The 21,210-nt window shown below is 38.1% G+C and overlaps 1 protein-coding gene and 1 non-coding gene across 2 annotated transcripts in view; one reads left to right on the top strand and one right to left on the bottom strand.

Moving 5' to 3' along the window:
* HERC3 (HECT and RLD domain containing E3 ubiquitin protein ligase 3) overlaps positions 1–21,210 on the bottom strand; it is an 809,237-nt gene that overhangs the window by 218,576 nt on the left and 569,451 nt on the right. The window lies entirely within an intron of this gene.
* TRNAM-CAU (transfer RNA methionine (anticodon CAU)) lies at positions 21,116–21,191 on the top strand. Its single transcript has one exon. It is a non-coding gene; the product is annotated as a tRNA-Met (tRNA).

Below are 21,210 nucleotides of genomic sequence, written 5' to 3'. Positions count from 1 at the left end.
CAAATAATTTTTGATAAAGGGGCCAACAACACACAATGGAGAAAAGAAAGCCTCTTCAATAAATGGTGCTGGGAAAACTGGAAAACCACATGCAAAAGAATGAAACTGGACTACAGTTTGTCCCCCTGTACTAAAGTTAACTCAAAATGGATTAAAGAGCTAAACATAAGACCTGAGTACATAGAAGAAGACATAGGTACTAAACTCATGGACCTGGGTTTTAAAGAGCATTTTATGAATTTGACTCCACAGGCAAGAGAAGTGAAAGCAAAAATTAATGAATGGGACTACATCAGACTAAGAAGTTTTTGCTCAGCAAGAGAAACTGATATCAAAATAAACAGACAGCCAAATGGGAAATGATATTTTCAAACAACAGCTCAGATAAGGGCCTAATATCCAAAATATACAAAGAACTCATAAAACTCAACAACAAACAAACAAACAATCCAATAAAAAAATGAGAAGAGGACATGAACAGACACTTCTCCCAGGAAGAAATACAAATGACCAACAGATATATGAAAAGATGCTCATCTTCTTTAGTTAGTAGAGAAATGCAAATCAAAACTGCAATGAGATACCACCTCACACCTGTTAGATTAGCTATTATTAACAAGACAGGTAATAGCAAATGTTGGGGAGGTTGTGGAGAAAAAGAACCCTCATACACTGTTGGTGGGAATGTAAAGTAGTACAACCATTATGGAAGAAAGTATGGTGGTTCCTCAAAAAACTGAAAATAGAACTACCTTATGACCCAGCAATCCCTCTACTGGGTATATACCCCAAAAACTCAGAAACATTGATACGTAAAGACACATGCAGCCCCATGTTTATTGCAGCATTGTTCACAGTGGCCAGGACATGGAAACAACCCAAAAGCCCGTCAATAGATGACTGGGTAAAGAAGATGTGGCACATATACACTATGGAATACTACTCAGCCATAAGAAATGATGACATCGGATCATTTACAGCAAAATGGTGGGATCTTGATAACATGATACGAAGTGAAATAAGTAAATCAGAAAAAAACAGGAACTGCATTATTCCATACGTAAGTGGGACATAAAAGTGAGACTAAGAGACATTGATAAGAGTGTGGTGGTTACAGGGGGAGGGGGGGAGAGGGAGAGGGGAAGGGGAGGGGGAGGGGCACAAAGAAAACTAGATAAAAGGTAACAGAGGACAATCTGACTTTGGGTGATGGGTATGCAACATAATTGAATGACAAGATAACCTGGACATGTTATCTTTGAATATATGTATCCTGATTTATTGATGTCACCCCATTAAAAAAATAAAATTATAAAAAAAAAGAAAAAAAAGAAAGAGAAATTAAGGAAACAATCCCCTTCACTATTGCAACCAAAAAAATAAAGTACCTGGGAGTAAATTTAACCAAGGACATTAAAGACTTGTACTCAGAAAATGATAAAACATGGATAAAAGAAATCAAGGAAGATACAAACAAGTGGAAGCATATACTGTGTTCATGGATAGGAAAAATAAACATCATTCAAATGTCTATATTATCTAAAGCAATTTATAAATTCAATGCAATACCAATTAAAATACCAATGACATACTTTAAAGATATAGAACACATATTCCAAAATTTTATATGGAACCAAAAACCCCCCACAAATTGCCTTAGCAATCTTGAAAAGGAAGAGTAAAGCGGGAGGTATCACACTTCCTGATATCAAGTTATACTACAAGGCCATTGTACTCAAAACAGCCTGGTACTGGCATAAGAACAGGCATATAGATGAATGGAACAGAACAGAGAACACAGAAATAAACCCACACCTTTATGGACAACTGATATTTGACAAAGGAGGTAAGAGCATACAATGGAGTAAAGACAGCCTCTTTAATAAATGGTGTTGGGAAAATTGGACATCTACCTGCAAAAAAATGAAACTAGACCACCAGCTTACACCATTCACAAAAATAAACTCAAAATGGATAAAAAGACTTAAATGTAAGCCGTGAAACCATAAACATCTTAGAAGAAAACATAGGCAGGAAGCTCTCCGACATCTCTCGGAGCAATATATTTGCTGATACATCTCCAAGGGCAAGTGAAATAAAAGGCAGGATAAACAAATAGGACTATATCAAACTAAAAAGCTTTTGCACAGCTAAAGACAATATGAACAGAATAAAAAGACAAACTACATTATGGGAAAACATATTTGACAATACATCTGATAAGGGGTTAATAACTAAAAATTATAAAGAACTTGTAAAACTCAACACCAGGAAGACAAAAAATCCAATCTAAAAATGGGCAAAAGAAATGAATAGACACTTCTCCAAAGAGGACATACAGATGGCCAATAGGCATATGAAAAAATGCTCAACATCACTAATCATTAGAGAAATACAAATTAAAACCACAATGAGATATCACCTCACACCAGTCAGAATGGCGCTCATCAACAAAACAACACAGACTAAGTGCTGGCGAGGATGTGGAGAAAAGGGAACCCTCCTGCACTGCTGGTGGGAATGCAAACTGGTGCAGCCACTATGGAAAACAGTATGGAGATTCTTCAAAAAATTAAAAATCGAACTACCTTTTGACCCAGCTATCCCACTTTTAGGAATATACCCTAAGAACACCATAGCACTGTTCCAGAAGGAGAAATGCACCCCCATGTTTATGGCAGTATTGTTCACAATAGCGAAGATCTGGAAACAGCTCAAGTGTCCATCAGTTGATGAGTGGATTAAAAAGCTTTGGTACATATATACTATGGAATACTACTCAGCCATAAGAAATGATGACATCAGATCATTTACAGCAACATGGATTCACCTTGATAACATTATACTGAGTGAAATAAGTAAATCAGAAAAAACTAAGAACTATATGATTCCATACATAGATGGGACATAAAAATGAGACTCAGAGACATGGACAAGAGTGTGGTGGTTACGGGGGAGGGGGGGAGATGGGAGGTAGGAAGGAGAAGGAGGGGTGGGGGAAGGGAGGGGAGGGGCACAATGATAACCAGATAGAAGGTGGCAGAAGACAATTTGACTTTGGTTGAGGGGTATGCAACATAATCAAATGTCAAAATAACCTGGAGATGTTTTCTCTGAACATATATACCCTGATTTATCAATGTCACCCCATTAAATTAATAAACAAAAGAATGGTGAAAGGGGGTACCCCTGTCTTGTTCTTGATCTTGAGGGGATTGCTTTTAACTTTTCCTCATAGAGTATGATGTTGGCTGTCAGTTTGTTATATATAGCCTTTATAATTAATGTTGAGGTATGTTTCCTGTATTTCCACTTTGCTCATAGTTTTGATTATTAATGGGTGCTGGATTTTATCAAATGTGTTTTCTGCATCTATTGATATAATCATGTAATTTTTATCCTTCCTTTTGTTTATGTGATGAATCACATTTATTGATTTGTGAATATTGTACCAGCCTTGCCTCCCTGGAATAAATTTCCCTTGATCATGATGTATGACCTTGTACATATATTGCTAGATCTGGTGTGCTGATATTTTGTTGAGGATTTCAGCATCTATGTTAATGAGGGATATTGGGCCATAGTATTTTTTTTGTAGTGTCTTTACCTGGTTTTAGAATGAGGATAATGCTTGCCTTATTAAATGAGTTTGGAAGTCTTCCCTTCTCTTGAATTTTTTGGAATAGCTTGAGAAGGATAGGTGTTAGTTCTTTAAATGTTTTAGAAAATCTGCCTGTGAAGCCATTTGGTCCAGGACTTTTATTTGCTGGGAGTTTTTTGTTTGTTTGTTTGTTTGTTTGTTTGTTTTACAGGGACAGAGAGAGAGTCAGAGGGAGGGATAGATAGGGACAGACAGACAGGAACGGCGAGAGATGAGAAGCATCAATCATCCGTTTTTGTTTTTTTTTGCATCGGGACTTCTTAGTTGTTCATTGATTGCTTTCTCATATGTGCCCTGACAGCGGCCTTCAGAGACCGAGTAACCCCTTGCTCGAGCCAGTGAGCTTTTTTTTTTGCTCAAGCCAGATGAGCCCGTGCTCAAGCTGGCGACCTCGGGGTCTCGAACCTGGGTCCTTCCGCATCCCAGTCCGACGCTTCATCCACTGCACCACCGACTTGTCAGGCATTGCTGGAACTTTTTTGATAACTGTTTCAATTTCATTTGTTGTAATTAGTCTGTTTAGGTTTTCTGATTTTTCCAGATTGAGTTTTGGAAGATTGTATGTTTTTTGGAATTTATCCATTTCACCTAGGTTGTCCACCTAGGTGTGATTTAACCGTACAGCATAAACACAAAATAAACTGATTATTTTAAGGCACTGAGATTTGGGAATTGTTTTCACTGTAGTATAATCTAGCTCTGTATTTTCTACCACTGGTCTCTGGAAAGGTCAGCCAGAAATTTTATGCTGGTTCATGTAAGCGTTAACTATTCTAATGTTGTTTAAAGATTGTAGATCAAAAAAAGTTGAATTTACTTATGCTCAGGGTGAATTCTGCCATAGTGGTCCCTGAAATAATTCCATTTTCACTGGTCCCCAGGTTTACAATGGTTGAAAACACTGATATAGCCTATCTGAGTTGATTCTTTCCCAAAGGACAAGAAAGTTTCTTCTAAAATATTTGGTCATTTTTCACATTTACACCACTATTAAGAAAGAATAAGAGATAAAGAGCACTTGAATTATTATATTTTTATACTAGGAGAAATTTATAGTTTATAATTTTTCCTGGAAAAAAAATTTTAGTTCAAACTGTAAAAACTCTTTATAATCAAGTTACCTTCAAGCACATAAAAAGAGAAAACATATTTTCCTTGAAGCCATTATTACTTTAAAAGTGAATTTTTTTATACATAATTCCCAATTATAGTGAATTCTGTAAATGACTTTTTTTTTAAAATGTAAACAAATTTAAATGTGTGTTACAACATCTATTAAGGGACTTTAGGATGTTTGAGATTCTCTTTTAAATCCTGTAGAATTGGTAGAATAAATAATCAAGAACGTTTTGTACCAAGACAGTGACTCTGGAAGAGCAATATTATGGGCTGAGTTGTGTTTCCTACAAATTCATATGTTGAAGTCCTAGCCCCTAGTATCTCAGAATGTGACTATATATTTGAAGATAGGGCTTCAGAGAGTTAATTAAAGTAAAATAAGTCATATGGGTGTGTTGGGCAAATGAGTTTCTAAAATTTGTATTCTTTGAGTTTGCTTATTTTTAGTGTTAAAAAATGCTGCTGGGCAGCACCATGTATATATGGGTTTGTGAAATTGCAAATTACCTTTCTGCTTGGCAAGGGTCATTGTTTTGCTAATGTTTGCTGGAGTAGAGGTTTTTGCGCCAGAAAGTTTTAAATAGAGCAGAGAAGACAAAGCCAGTTTGTGAAGAGAAGAAGAAGCCATGTTTGCAGAGTGAGAGAGGAGAGAGAGTGCTGAAGAAGAAGCTAGTCTGTGCAGAGAGGAGAAGGTGTGCAGTTGGGGAACCAGAGGTGAGGGGTTTTTGTGAGCTCTACTGAGACTGGTGGGGCCTTTGATTCTGGAAGAAATTGGAGAAGATTCTTCTGGTTGTGGAACCGGAGAATATGCCAGTGGCTTTGGGAGCCCTGAGTGTTTGCTTGCCAGCTGGTGTGAGACTTAAATAGAGAAATGGCCCCCCATTTTTTGGCTCCACTGTTTCTTTATCATCTGCCCAAATCCAATGGGAACCTGCATGTGAATGGCCACAACGACGATGGCTGCGACTATGGGCCATACATCATGATCCTAACCAATATGACTAATCTTCCCACCAGAAGAGAAAATAGGATATAGACGCACACAGAGGGAAGGCCATGTGAAGATACTGAAGGAAAATGCTCTCTATAGGCCAAAACGGGAGCCCTCAGAAGAAACCAATCCTGCTGACACATTGATCTCAGGCTTCTAGTTTCCTGAATTATCAGAAAATAAAGTTCTACTCAAACCATGCCGTCTGTGTTACTGTTAGGACAGCCTTAGCAAACTACTACAGGCAGCTATCTCCATGTTGTACAGTGCCACCCTAAAGGGCATCCCAATGTGAGAGATGCTTTTGATAGCTGGAATCTAGTAAGAGACAAAAGTTTTGTACTCAGAATTGCATGATTCTCAGAGCATACCACTACAAAAATAAATAAATAAAATGACAAAAGAAGACAATAAGAGAAAGAATGGAATAAAGGAAAACAGTCAGAAAACAATTAACAAATATCAATAATAAATCTTTATGTACCAATAATTACTTTACATATAAATAGATTAAATTCTCCAACAAAAAGACATAGAGCGGCTGAATGGATTAAATAATAATAATAAAGCCTACTATATGCTGCCTGCAAGAGACTTGCTTTAGCTTAAAGGACACACATAGACTGAAAGTAAAAGGATGGAAAAGATATTCTATGCAAATGGTAAACAAAAGACAAAATAGTGGCTCTACCTATATCAAAGAAAATGGACTTTAAGTCAAAACTGTCACAAGTGACGGAGAAGGTAATTTTGTAATGATAAAATAAAGAAGTCAATTCATCAAGAGGATACACTCAATATTGAAGCACCTAAACATATAAAGTAAATATTAACAGAATTGAAGGGAGAAATAGACAGCAATTCAATAGTAGCAGAGGAACTCAATACTCCACTTTCATCAATGGATAGATCATCCAGACAACTCCATATCAAGAAAATAAATAATCTGATTTAAAAATTGGCAAAGGGCCTGAATAGATATTACTCAAAAGAAGAGATACAAATAGCCAATAGGTATATGAAAAAATGCTCAACATCACTAATCATCAGAAAAATGCAAATCAAACCAACAGATATCACTTTACAATTATTAGAATGGCTACTGTCAAAAAGACTAAAGATAAATGTTGGTGAGGATGTACAGAAAAGGGAACCACTGTATACCTTTGGTGGGAATGTAAAGTGGTATAGCCATTATGAAAAACAGTATAGAGGTTCTTCATAAAATTAAAAATAGAACTACCATATAACAGAGCAAACTCACTTCTGGGTATTTATCCTGAGGAAATGGAATCAGTATCTCACAGAGATACCTGCAGTCCCTGTTTATTGCAGCATTATTCACAATAGTAAAAATATAATACCAACTTAATTATCAATCAACAGGTGAATGTATAAATGTGATATGTGTATATAATTATTATTCAGCCTTTAAAAATAAAGAAATACTGTCATTTGTGGCAATATAGATGAACCAGGAAGATATTATCCTAACTGAAACAAGCCAAGCACAGAATAATACTGCATAATCTTACCTATATATAGACTATAAAAAAGTCAAATTCATAGAAGCAGAGAGTTGAGTGGTGGTTGTCAGGGGCTGGGGGGAGGTGGAAAAAATGGGGAGATACTGGTCAAAGAGTACAAAGTTTCAGTTATGGAAGATGAATAAGTTCTGAAGACCTAATGTATAGCACAAGGACTATAGTTTAATAGTACACTTGAAATTTTCTAAGAGAATAAATCTTAAATGTTCTCAGTACACACAAACACAAACATAGCTACATGAGGGGGTAGACTGTAGTAAGCATTTCACAGTGTATATCTACAGTTGGTTTCAGGAACCCAAACCCCCACCACAGCAGATACCAAAATTCATGATACTCAAGTCCCTGGTACAAAATGTCATAGTATTTGTATATAATCTACAAACATCTTCCCATATAACTTGTTTTAACAACTACTTTTTAAACAACTTATTTGTTGATTTTAGAGAGAGGAGAGGGAGAGAGAAAGGGTGGAGGAGTGGGAAACATAAACTTGTAGTAGTTGCTTCTGGTATGTGCCATAACTGAGCATTTTGAATCTATGGACTCAGCATTACAGTTCGATGCTTTATCCACTGTGCCAGCACAGGTCAGGCCCTCCTTTATACTTTAAATAATCTCGAGATTACTTATAATAACTCATCCAATGTAAATAGTTGTCATAATGCATTGTTTAGGAAATAAAGACAAGAAAAAATCTGTACATGTTTAGTACAGATACAACTGTCATAAGCCTAACGACATAATACACATCAGCGACATTAAATATTTTCAGTTTTCTTTCAATTTTTTGTTTTCTAGTGAGAATAACAGACAGACAGGAAGGGAGAGACAATAAGCATCAATTTGTAGTTGCAGCACTTTAGTTGTTCATTGATTGCTTCTCATATGTTCCTTGACTGGGGGACTCCAGCCAAGCCAGTGACTCCTTGATCAAGCCAGTGATCCTGGGCATAAGCCAGAGACCTTGGGCTTCAAACTAGCGATCTTTGGGCTCAAGCCAGTGACCATTAACATGATTCCATGCTCAAACTGGCAACCCTACACTCAAGTTGGATGAGCCCACGCTCAAGCCAGATAAGCCCATGCTCACACCAGCAACCTCAGGGTTTCGAACGTGGGTCTTCAGCATTCTATGTCGATGCTTCATCCACTGAGCCACCACTGGTTAAGCTTCAAATATTTTTGATCTGCAGTTTGTTAAATCCTCAGACACAGAATCCTTGGATATGAAAAACCAAATGTATATCAAAATATCATGTTGTAAAGCAAAAAAAAGCAATTAAGCATAAAAATCTGTATTATTCCTTTACTATAATATAGAACCATTTGAAAGAGTAGTTTTAAAATATTCTATTTATTGAGCTAGATTTATAACTCCAGAAAACAAGTAAACATGCATAAAATCACCTGTACAATATCAACATAATGCTTCAAGCACACGTGAGTTTAAGGAAGAGACTGGAAGTTAGGATTCATCACTTTAACACAAACATAAACCTGTTGTTTTGATTGTGAAGTATGACTTATAGCATAGGATATTATCTTCTTGTTAGAGGGGTTTTGAAGAGTGGTCCAACAGTGAGACAAATGCATACAGCATCATAGAAACAACAGTTCTAATTCAAGCTTCAGCCCCACAAAGAGCTTCTGAATTCAGATCTCTCATTTACTTTAATATTCAGTTCTACATAATTCAGAGCTACATTTTTATTTTCATAAATAATTTTGCAGCTAAAGCACTAAAAATGTCTGAAGATTTTCATTTTAAACAGTTTTCTAGTTTTTGTATATCATCTCTAGGAAGGTCTAATAGCAGAGCTGAACAGTTTCCCATTAGGTCATTTAGGAAAACGTTCTCTCTTTTTTTATTTAGCCTTGAATATAACCTCATTCTCATGTGATATTTATTAATTACATAGGGAAAAATACTAGTTTACAATGGAGACAACTTGCAGGCACCACCTTAATAAAATGTTTAGAGCTGGCATCACCGGTAATGCTCCTTGGTATGATGCACTGAGAAGGACACAACATCACTCTGGTATTCCTAGCAGAGATGCATAACCTGTATTTAATCATGAGGAAATATCAGACAGTGAAATGGAGCAATGAACTTGCTGTGAAGTAACTGGCCTGTGTGCTTCCAAATGTCAAGATTGTGGAAGACCAAAAAAAAAAAAAAAAAAAAGAGTAAGGAAATTTTGTTAAAAGAGAAAAAGAAGACATAACTATAAGCAATGTTTAATTGTGGATTAGATTCCAGACAAGAAATGTTTTTTTCTTTTGCTATAGAAGCACATTAATGGGACAGAAGGAGATGAGACTTGGGTGGTTGAGCACACAATAGAGTATACAAAATATTGTATTATAAATTTTTACATCTAAAATTTATATAATGTTATTAACCAATGCTACCCCCAATAAACTTAATTTTAAAAAAATTAAGAAGGAAAAAATGTACAACTGTTAAAGTTTAAATCCGGTTACACACTAACATTGTAGCAATAATAATTTACTGATTTTCATAAGTATACCATGGTGATATAAGATAATACCTTTTGCTTTTGTTTTTGTTTTTAAGTGTTTAAGCCTCATGTATGAAAGTTACTCAAACATTTTTTTTTAAACATAGCTATAGAAAGCTGTTAACTTAGGGAATCTAGATGAGAATTTAGAATAATTCTTTGTTCTATTTTTTGTAACTTTAATGTCAGTTTAAGATATGAATAAATTCAAATAAAAAGGAAATTTAGAAGACAGATCTAAAATAGTACTTCTAATACTTCCATCCTAACTTATTATACTCAAAATTATAACTGGGCTAGAAAAGTGTTTGTGATTTTTATCTATCTGAACTGAAAAAGAAAAGTTCATTGTGCTGGTCTTTTTCCTGGTTGCTATATTCCTGGCATGTTCTATGACTGTAATGATTTTTTCTGCTGGCAAGTTAAGAGAAATGACCAAACATGTGGCATTGGATAATTATATTAATTTTATAAACATTTATTCAAAACCTACTTCATGCCAGTCACTGTGATAGATACAAGGATTAAGAAACAAAACATACATGGTATGTGAGCTAAAGGGTCTTACAGATTAATCAGAGAAATAGACATATCAATGAATATTTGCAGTAAAGTAGTATAGTTGTGTGTGCGTGTATTCTACCATTGTACACAAAGGATGGATGAGTCAATTCCCAGAGAACTAGAAAGAGAGGTGCTAAGAAAAATGTTCATAAAAAAACATTTGTTAAAAGTAGGTTTAAAAGATGATAGTGGTTTAGATGGACGAATGGAGAGAATGGCATGAAGAAGGGGGATGAATGGCATGACCAAAGGACATAAAGCTATAAAATAGAGTTTTAGTGGGACAGCAAATAATTCAGAATGAATAAATCCAAAACGGGAAGTGACCACAGTGAGAAAAGATGCTAGAGAGAGCAGAGGCCAATTCTTTGAGGGCCTCATAAGCCACTGTGACAGGAACCTATGCACAATCCTATGGAAGTGTGGTTGGGAGTTCTTGGCCATTTGTCTGCATCTGTAAAAAAATTGTTAAATTGTCACATACAAATCAGGGTACATCAAAGTAGGTCATTTCCTGCTTGTGAGATGATTTGTGCTAATTATAACAAAGGAATGAAACAGAGAATGGACTGTCCTGCCATCTTTGTATCTTACATTGTGAAATCATAAATATTTTTATTCTTTCTACTTTGTAATATTCACTGTAAAGAATTGGAGGAAACTTGACTCTCAATCTACCAAATGAGAAAGTTTAAGTTGTAATTGAATGTTATCACTGTCAATTATCTTGCAGTCACTCCAGCAAGAGAAGTAGTGGTTCAGTCAAGACCATAGTACTTGACCTTGGGTAAACCTTTTTTTACTTTTCCTCTCATAGATCAGGGTAACAAGGAGTCAAAAATCTCTGCTCACATCTTTAAAAGAGTTCATCAGAGAAGGAGAGAAACCTTGCAATCAGAAAGTTGAGGAACGAGTGCAGGAAATAGTTGTTGGTTCCTTAAGATTACTTTGAGTAAAAATAAAAGGTCCTCAATGAAAACAAATTTCTTATTTATATCTGTCTCAGAATTCTGACCCTTTATTTTATATATATATACATATATATTACATAAAAGGAGTACCTGGCCTGTAGTGGCTCAGTGGATAGAGTGTCAACCTGGAATGATGAGGTCGCCAGTTTGAAAGTCCAGGCTTGCCCCATCAAGGCACATACAAGAAGCAACTACTATGAATTGATGCTTCCTGCTTCTCCCTATGCCCTATCTCTCCTTCTCTCTCCTCTCTCTAAGTCAGTAAATAAAAATCTTTAAAAATTAAATATATAAATAAAAATAAAAATGAAATAAAATACATATAAGGAGAATGAGAAAAAAGTCACAGACTGGGAGAATATATTTACAAAAGATATGTCTAATAAAGGCCTGCCATCCAAAATGTTTGCAGAACTCTTAAAGCTCAATAATGAGAAAATGAACAAACCAATTTTAAAAATGTGCAAAATATCTTAATAAACACCTCACTAAAGATGATATATAGATAGCAAATAAGCAAATGAAAAGAAGCTCAACTTGCCCTTGGCTGGTTGGCTCAGTGGTAGAGCATTGGCCTCGCGTGTGGAAGTCCCAGGTTCGATTCCTGGTCAGGATACACAGGAGAAGTGACCATTTGCTTCTCCATCCCTCCCCCATTGCCTCCTCTTCCCCTCTTGCAGCCATGGCTCAAATGGTTCAAGCAAAGTTGGCCATGAGCACTGAGGATGACTCCATGGCCTCAGCCTCAGGAACTAAAATAGCTCGGTTGCTGAGCAATGGAGCAGCAGCTTCAGATGGGCAGAGTATCTCCTGGTAAGGGGCTTGCCAAGTGGATCTCAGTCAGCAAGCATGCAGGACTCTGTCTCTGCCTCCCCACCTCTCACTTAATAAAAAAAAAAAAAAGAAGAAGCTCAATTTCAAATATTTTTAGGGAATTGCAAATAAAATAATGAGATACAACTACACACGTATTGGAATGACAAAAGACCAAAACACCAATATCAAATGCTGGCAAGAATGTGAAAAAATAGAAAAAAAATTTTTTTGTATTTTTCTGAAGTTGGAAACAGGAAGGCAGTCAGACAGACTCCTGCATGCGCCCGACCGGGATCCACCCAGCATGCCCACCAGGGGGCGATGCTCTGCCCATCTGGGGCATCGCTCTGTTGCTACCAGAGCCATTCTAGCACCTGAGGCAGAGGCCATGGAGCCATCCTCAGCGCCCGGGCCAACTTTGCTCCAATGGAGCCTCAGCCGCAGGAGGGGAAGAGAGAAACAGAGAGGAAGGAGAGAGGGAGGGGTGGAGAAGCAGATGGGCGCTTCTCCTCTGTGCCCTGGCCGGGAATAGAACCCAGGACTCCTGCACACCAGGCCAACCCTCTACCACCGTGTCAACCGGTCAGGGCCAGAAATTTTTATTCATTGCTGGTAGGATGCAAAATGGTACAGCCGCTTTGAAAGAACATTTGTTAGTTTCTTACAAGACTAAATGTACTGTTACCATATGATCCAGCAATCAAATTCCTTGGTATTTACAATCAAATGCGTTAAAAACTTATGTCCACACAAAACCTACACATACATGTCTATAACAACTTTATTCATAATTGCCAAAATTTGGAGGCAACCAAGATGTCCTTCAATAGGTGAATGGATAAGCAAATTGTGGTACATCCAAAAACAGAATATTATTCATCACTAAAATAAAATGAGCTATCAAGGCATAACAAGACATGGAGAAACCTTTAATGTATATTGTTAAGTTAAAGAAGCCAATCTAGAAAAGCTACATACATATGATTCCAACTATATGACATTCCAAGAAAGGCAAATCTATGGAGACACTAAAAAGCAATCAGTGGTTGCCGGAAGTTTGGGGGCAGGGAGGTATGAGCAAGTAGAGTACAGGGGATTTCTAGGGCAGTGTAAAGATTCTGTATGATGATGGGATGGTGGACACACGTCATTATATATTTGTCCAAACCTATAGAATTTACAACACTAAAAGTAAACCTTACTGTGAACTATGGATTTTTGATAATAATGACATGTCAATGAAAGTTTGTTCATTCTAACAAATGTACTACTCTAGGGGATGTAGGTAGTTGGGGAGGCTATGTGTGTTTGTGGCTGAGAGGTATACAGAAACTCTCTGTACTTACCACTCAAATTTGCTGTGAACCTATAACTGCTCTAAAAAATAAGTTTAACAAATAAGTTTGGAGACTTCTGGGAGGATTAAACCCAAAAATTCCCCCAAAGCAGCCACATTCAGGAGTTTGGAAATTATATTTTAAACAAAGGCTTTTAGTTGGTGAGCTTTGTGATTAGTTTTCACATTAAAAGAGTATTTGGTAACAGTGTGGGAGATGAATTAGAAAAGGACAAGAGTGGAGGCAGGACTAGTTAAAACACTATTGTTGAGGAACAGGACAGACATCCTGAGGACCTAGACAAAGAAATGCATATGATAGGACATGGTGACTGATCAGATGTGAGAGGGGAGAGAAGGAAGAACAATGAGATGACTTCAGCTCTGGGCCCTAGATGATTCAGTGAATGATAGTATCACTTACTAAGTAAAGAGGAGGGAGAGTTGGGAGGCAGATAACATGTTTAAAAGGATCGGTGTTGCCTGAACAGGCCGTGGCGCAGTGGATAGAGCATCGGACTGGGATGCAGAGGACCCAGGTTCGAAACCTTAAGGTCACTGGCTTAAGCGTGGGGTCATGGGCTTGAGCATGGGATCATAGACATGACCCCATGGTCACTGGCTTGAGCAAGGGGTCACATGCTCTGCTGGAGCCCCCTGGTCAAGACACATAAGAGAAAGCAATTAATGAACAACTAAAATGCCTCAACGAAGAATTGATGCTTCTCATTTCCCTTCCAGCCTGTCTCCTTCCCTCTCTTGCTAAAAAAAAAGAAAAGGGATCACAGTCTGAATCGATCATGTTATATAACATTTTTTAGTTTATGAATTCTATAAGTTTGTGAATAAAATACATTCAATGGGATCATTATATTAAAAGAAAATATCCTCAGAGACTAGACCAAATGCTACTTAAAACCTTTTGGAAGGATATCAAGAAGAAACCAGGGCAGAGTGAATCACAGGACTGTGCCCGGTGCTGGCAGGCCAGGTGGTGCTGGATAGGATGTTCAGTGTTGGGCAGTGAGTCAGCCAAAGACATCTAACAGGCTGAGAGAATTAGGGAAAGCAGAGTTTCAAAAATTTGGAATTGTAACCATAGTTTAGATAAAAATACTCAGGCCTTAGTTTCCTTTACTTTCAAGTAATCATGATTCTGGTAAAATCATCATAGCTTTCATATGCAATAATTCTGTTGTGCAAGCTACATCACTCAGAGTGAAATCAAGTTAGAGTATTCAAATTCCCCAGTCTCTCCAATCATGGACAACACAGCTTTCTACAACCAGAGTGAGAACAAGATAGTCCCCATCTTCTTCATCAAAATACAGGAAAAGGCTCCTTAAAAAAAAAGTTATTGATTTTAAAGAGAGAAGAAACGAGGGGGATGAGAGAGAGACAGACAGACAGACAGAAACATCAATCTTTTTCTGTATGTGTCCTGACTGGGGATCGAACCAGCAACCTCTGCACATCGGGTCAATGCTCTAACCAAGTGAGCTATTCAACCAGGATGAAAAGACTCTTTTTAAGGTTCATTTCCTTTTACAGCATAACTATTTGACTGATACAATTCTGAAGAGTCACTGGAAAGATACATAGAATAAAACATCTATTGATTGTCATTTTGAGAACTGCTTCCATTCTTTTTTAAGGCCCTGTAATGCACTGACCCAGCGATTTCAGTGGTGTGTTGCATGGCACACTAGTGTGCCTAATTACTTTTTAAAACATGCAGTTCCTGTTTATTCATTCAGGCGCAATGACCTCTTTTCCCTTAGATTGTCAAATTAAAAAATGACAACAGTTAACACAACAATAGCCATCAGGTGTGAATGAATCAAAATTATACCTATCTTTCTTTTATTAGATTGGCAAAACATATGTTTTGGTGTACTGCAGAATTTTAGTAATTAGTTTATTTGTGCCATGAGATAAAAAAGGTTGACAATTGTTGCCCTAGCCTAAATACAAATAACACAAACATCATCTGAGATCCCACACTTCCAGCTTATAAACTTCCTGCCTTAATTGTTTATCCTTTTCCAGAATTATGAGGCTTTTAAAATTATGTCATGAAAAAGTCTAATCATAATTTTCACTTAGTAAATTGGAAGAAGATAAGACTGGAGGCCTGGTAAACTTTTGAAAGAAAAGAATCTTTCTGGCCTGACCTGTGGTGGCGCAGTGGATAAAGCGTCGACCTGGAATGCTGAGGTCACCGGTTCAAAACCCTGGGCTTGCCTGGTCAAGGCACATATGGGAGTTGATGCTTCCTGCTCCTCCCTTCTCTCTCCCTCTCTCTCTCCTGTCTAAAATGAATAAATAAAGTCTAAAAAAACCCAAAACAAAACAAAGAGAGAGAAAAAAAAAAGAATCTTTCTGGTATGTAATGCCGGTGGCCAAGGCCAGGCAAGTTCACACTAGATTTGGGCAGATGGTAGAGAAATTGCAGAGCCAGAAAGAGTGGGGCCATGATATTTAACAAAGTCTCACAATGGTGGATAAGCACACAGGCAGGGGAAACCACCTCTCAGGCAAACAAACAGCAAAATGGCCTCTCATAGTGGTGGGCCAGCAATCCACCATCTGCAATCCTCCAGCTCTCATCTCTCGAAAGAGAGTGCAAGGACCCATAGCCTTATATAGGCTATGCACACGTGCCTCTGCCCTGTGCTCACGCACTAATCAAGCAGTGCTTCCAGCTGGTAACCCCGCAAGCAAGCCTAACACAACTGCCCCACATGGTATAAGAACCCTTTTAGTCAAGAGGGCTGGGAGCAATCTGAAAAGTTTTATTCCAAGAATCCTGTTAGATTCATAGGAGACACTCACTGGGCATTCAAGATTATTCCAGAGCAGGGTTCTCAGTCTTCACATTTGGTGCTAGATAATCATTATCAGGGGCTGCCTGTGTGTGGTAAGCTGTTTAACAGCATTCTTGGCCTCTACCAGTAGCACTACCCCGTTGTACCAATCAAAAACATCTCCACACCTTGCCAAATGTCTCTCCGAGGCCCAAATCACCCCAGTTTTAGAAACACTTTTCTCGAGTCTCACCAGTGAAAGTGTGTTCTGAAACTCTGAAGCACCACCTGGAAGCTTTTAACAAATGCGGATTTCAAGTATACTGAATCGGAATTTGCATTTTAACATGATTCCTAGGTGACTCATGTTCACATTCAGGAGTGGAAAGCACTGTCTGATTATATGGATCATATTTATCCATCAGCAGGAAGGAAGTGGAGATGAAAGAAGTGTAGAGGGTGGAGAGAGAAAGGGAGTAAAAAAAGAGAGAGATAAAAGCTAAGGAACTTGGTTAAAATGCAAAATACATACAACTTTAAAATCAAAAATAAAAATAGATAGAGCACAGAGGATTTTTAGGGTAGTGAAACTACTCTGTATGATACTAGAATGATGGACACATGTCATTATATAATACATTTGTCCCTAATGTAAACTATGGACTTTGGGATTATGATGTGTTTATGTAGGCTCATTAGTTGTAACAAATGGACCACTCTGGTTGGGGATATTGATAGTGGGGGAGGCTGTGCATGTAATGCCGGTGGGCAAGGCCAGGCAGATCCACATTGAATTTGGGCAGATGGTAGAGAAACTGCAGAGCCAAAAAGCATTGAGCCATTACTGCGTAATAGATTCTTGCAATGGCGGAGAAGCAAACAGGCAGGGAGAAATCACTTTTGAGGCAAATGAAGAGCAAAGTGGCCTCTCACAGTGGTGGGCAGGCAATCTGCAATCTGCCATCCACAATCCACCGTGAGCATGAGCACCCATAGCCTTACATAGATTATATATATGTGGTGCAGCCACGTGCTCATGCACTAATCAGGCAAAGTGCTTGCAGCTGGTAAACCAGTGAGCCATGGGAAATCTTTGTGCCTTCCTCTCATTTTTGCTGTGAATCTAAAACTACTCTGAAAAAGAGAATCTTCAAGAAAATAATAAATGAAGCATAGATTTTTTTATTTTTGTGAAATTTTTGACAAAGTTGCCAGTGAGAAAGATAAAAAAGAAATTTTTTAAATTGGGATTTTAAAGGAGAAAGAAATTAAAGACAAGGAAATAAGGACTAGATTGAGTTAAGCACAGTTTTAAATTACTGAAGCCTCAATTAGAATAGTGACTATCAAGATCGAAGTGGGTGAACACCAGAGGATTTAGGAAGAAGCAAATTGTAAGAACTAGTGATCATCTGAATATAAAAAAGGAATGGAATTTTGGTATGCTGCTTCCCACATGGTCACTTTCTAAGCTAGGTGGCATTATCTAGAGGAAAACCTTGGGAAATGGCCAGGCTGGTACTATGAGACCACCAAATTACTTACCGAGGTCTCAGGTAACACCAGTTTTACCTTTTTTTATCCCTTTGATTTTACTTATAAAATCAGAATTGTACATGGTATAGTAATTTAAGTAAGTTATTGTCACCCCTACTCAATGCTCTACTTTAAACCCTTGCAGATAAAAAATTTCCCTGCCTTTTCTTTTCTTTTCTTTTTTTCTTTTTTTTTGTGTTTTTCTGAAGCTGGAAATGGGGAGAGACAGACAGACTCCCGCATGCGCCCGACCGGGATCCACCCAGCACGCCCACCAGGGGGCGATGCTCTGCCCCTCCAGGGCGTTGCTCTGCCGCGACCAGAGCCACTCTAGCGCCTGGGGCAGAGGCCAAGGAGTCATCCCCAGCGCCCGGGCCATCTTTGCTCCATTGGAGCCTTGGCTGAGGGAGGGGAAGAGAGAGACAGAGAGGAAGGAGAGGGGGGGTGGAGAAGCAAATGGGCGCTTCTCCTATGTGCCCTGGTCGGGAATCCAACCCGGGTCCCCCGCACGCCAGGCCGACGCTCTACCACTGAGCCAACCGGCCAGGGCCTCCCTGCCTTTTCTAAATATGACAACGCTGTGTCATGAGGATGACTGTTTTCATGAGTATTTTCCAGTACTCATAATCTTGATTCTTTTTGATAGTTCATATTAGAGGGTGGCAATTTTTTTTTTCTGTAAAGGCCAGATAATAAATATTTTAGGTTTAGTGGTCCATTGTGTCTCTGTTGCAATAATGACCTTGTAAAGTAAAAGCATAGACTACATGTAAACAAATAACAGTCTGTGTTCTAATAAAACTTTACAAAAACAGGCTGTCAGCTCAATTTGGCCTGCAACCAGTGGTGGGATTCAAATAATTTAACAACGAGTTTTCTGCCCTAATGACTGTTTTAAGTATAAAAAAAACAATATACCTAAAGGTAGTTTATTATTTCATGAATTGATTACTTAAATAAGAATAAAAAAGTTACACAAAGCTAGATTATGTTATGAGTTTTAAAATACTAATAAAAATATTAAATGATACCTGACAAAAAAACAATAAAACTGTTATTTAATATATTTCCATATTGCTTTTTGATTAAGGTCTTCACTTGCAATTTTTTTCACCTATGAACAGAATGAACATTACTATGGGTGCTTAGAATATGCTGTTGTGCAGATGATCATTAAAAAAGAGTAAAGACAACAAAACATGGATGCACCTTGATAACATTATACTGAGTGAAATAAGTAAATCAGAAAATACTAAGAACTGTATGATTCCATACATAAGTGGGACACAAAATTGAGACTCATGGACATGGACAAGAGTGTGGTAGTTACTAGGGGGAGGGAAAGGGAGGAGAGAGAGGAGGTGGGGAGAGGGAAGGGGCAAAAAGAAAACCAAACAGAAGGTGATGGAAGACAATTTGAATTTGGGTGATGGGTATACAACATAATCAAATGTCAAAATAACCTGGAGATGTTTTCTCTGAATCTATGTGCCCTAATTGATCAATGTCACCCCGTTAAAATTAATTGTTGAAAAAAAAGTAAAGAATGTAAATTTGTGATTTCTACATTGGGCAGCTGCCCAGGTACCTACCTCAGAGAGAACCTTGATTTACAAGTGCCACTTTAACAACCAGTTTGCGGAACTCAACAAAAAATTGGGTTTGGTTCTGCCAACCAGTGCAAACATGCTTAATCCCACCACTGCCTGCCTGCAACTCATAGTGTTTTTACCCCTGTTCTAGATTGTTCTTTTTTTAGTGAAAGAGAGACAGAGACAGGAACAGACAGGGACAGACAGGCAGGAAGGGAGAAAAATGAGAAGCATCAATTCTTCATTGTGGCACCTTAGTTGTCCATTGATTGCTTTCTCATATGTGTCTTGACTGGGGGGTTATAGCAGAGCAAGTGACCCCTTGCACAAGCCAGTGACCTTGTGTTTTAAGCCAGTGACCTTTGGGCTCAAGCCAGCAATCATAGGGTCATGTCTATAATCCCATGCTCAAATCAGCAACCCCATGCTCAAGCTGGTGAACCACTGCTCAAGCTGGATAAGCCCGTACTCAAGCCAACGACCTTGGAGTTTCAAACCTGGGTTCTCTTTGTCCTAGTCCGATGCTATATCCATTGCACCACCACCTGGTCAAGCTAGAATGTTTTTTTTATTTTACTTTATTTTATTTTATTTTAGTGAGATGAGAGGAGATAGAGAGACAGACTCCTACATGTGTACCTACTGGGATCCACGCAGCAACCCCCGTCTGGGTCCCATGCTTGAATTAACTGAGCTATCCTCAGCACCCCAGGCTGACACTCAAACCAATGGAGCCACTGGCTGCAAGAAGGGAAGAGGGAGAGAAGAAGGAGAGGAAGAGGAAGAGAAGTAGATGGTTGTCCACATGCCAGGCCGATGCTCTATCCACTGAGCAAACGGCTATGGCCTTGATTTTTCTGTTTAAATTGAACTCATCTCCCTAATAAAAAGTTAAATAACTAACTTGTATTAAGTACAAAGTGTCGAGAACTATTCAAAATGATTTGCATCTGTTATCATATTTAATTCTCACATCAACACTCTGGGGTAGTTAATCACACAGGGTTCAGTGTAGGAGAATTAAGTTATTCTAGGTATTTCTGGTATAAAGGAGTTTACTATAGGGAAGTATGTTCTTATAAATCCATTGGAAGAGCTGGAAGAGCACAGATAGGGGGCTTGTTGGAGTCATACCCTCATGGCTGTGATCCAGAAGGCAGGGAGCCACAGCTGCCTCAAACTTGGGAAAATGTGTCTAGAGGGCAACATGGATCCAAACCATACAAACCTTGTGTCTATCAAAATCTGCTGGTCGGCTCGCCCTGCTGCAGGAAGCTCTCCCTTCTAAATCTCATGTACATGTTCATTGCTGATTGCACATCCTAAGTGCTAGCTGCAAGTGTCTGGAAAATGTACTTTTTAGCTTCCCAACTTCTCTAAATAGAAGGAAGTGAAATGGAATAGCCTGCACAGATGGGTACTAATACTTCCCTTGTTTAAAGCTGAGTTGGAAAGAACTTCCTGCCATTTTTTCTTAATTTTCTTCATTCTAAATAGACAAGGTTAATATTTTGGGAAGTGTTTTATCAGAATTCTCCTTCATCAATCTATTTATAGTTTTAGTGATCTCTTATTTTTGAAATATATAAGAATCGAACATTTTAAAGAACAAAATAATGGTGATGAATCTCTTTAAGAAGAGATTCTGCCCTGGTCGGTTGGCTCAGTGGTAGAGCGTCAGCCCCATGTGTGGAAGTCCCAGGTTCAATTCCTGGCTAGGGCACACAGGAGAAGCGCCCATT

The sequence above is a fragment of the Saccopteryx leptura genome, chromosome 5 (assembly GCF_036850995.1).
Source record: "Saccopteryx leptura isolate mSacLep1 chromosome 5, mSacLep1_pri_phased_curated, whole genome shotgun sequence".
Taxonomy (NCBI): Eukaryota; Metazoa; Chordata; class Mammalia; order Chiroptera; family Emballonuridae; genus Saccopteryx; species Saccopteryx leptura.
The sequence above is the reverse complement of the archived record's forward strand: the minus strand, read 5'-3'. Positions and strand labels throughout refer to the sequence as shown.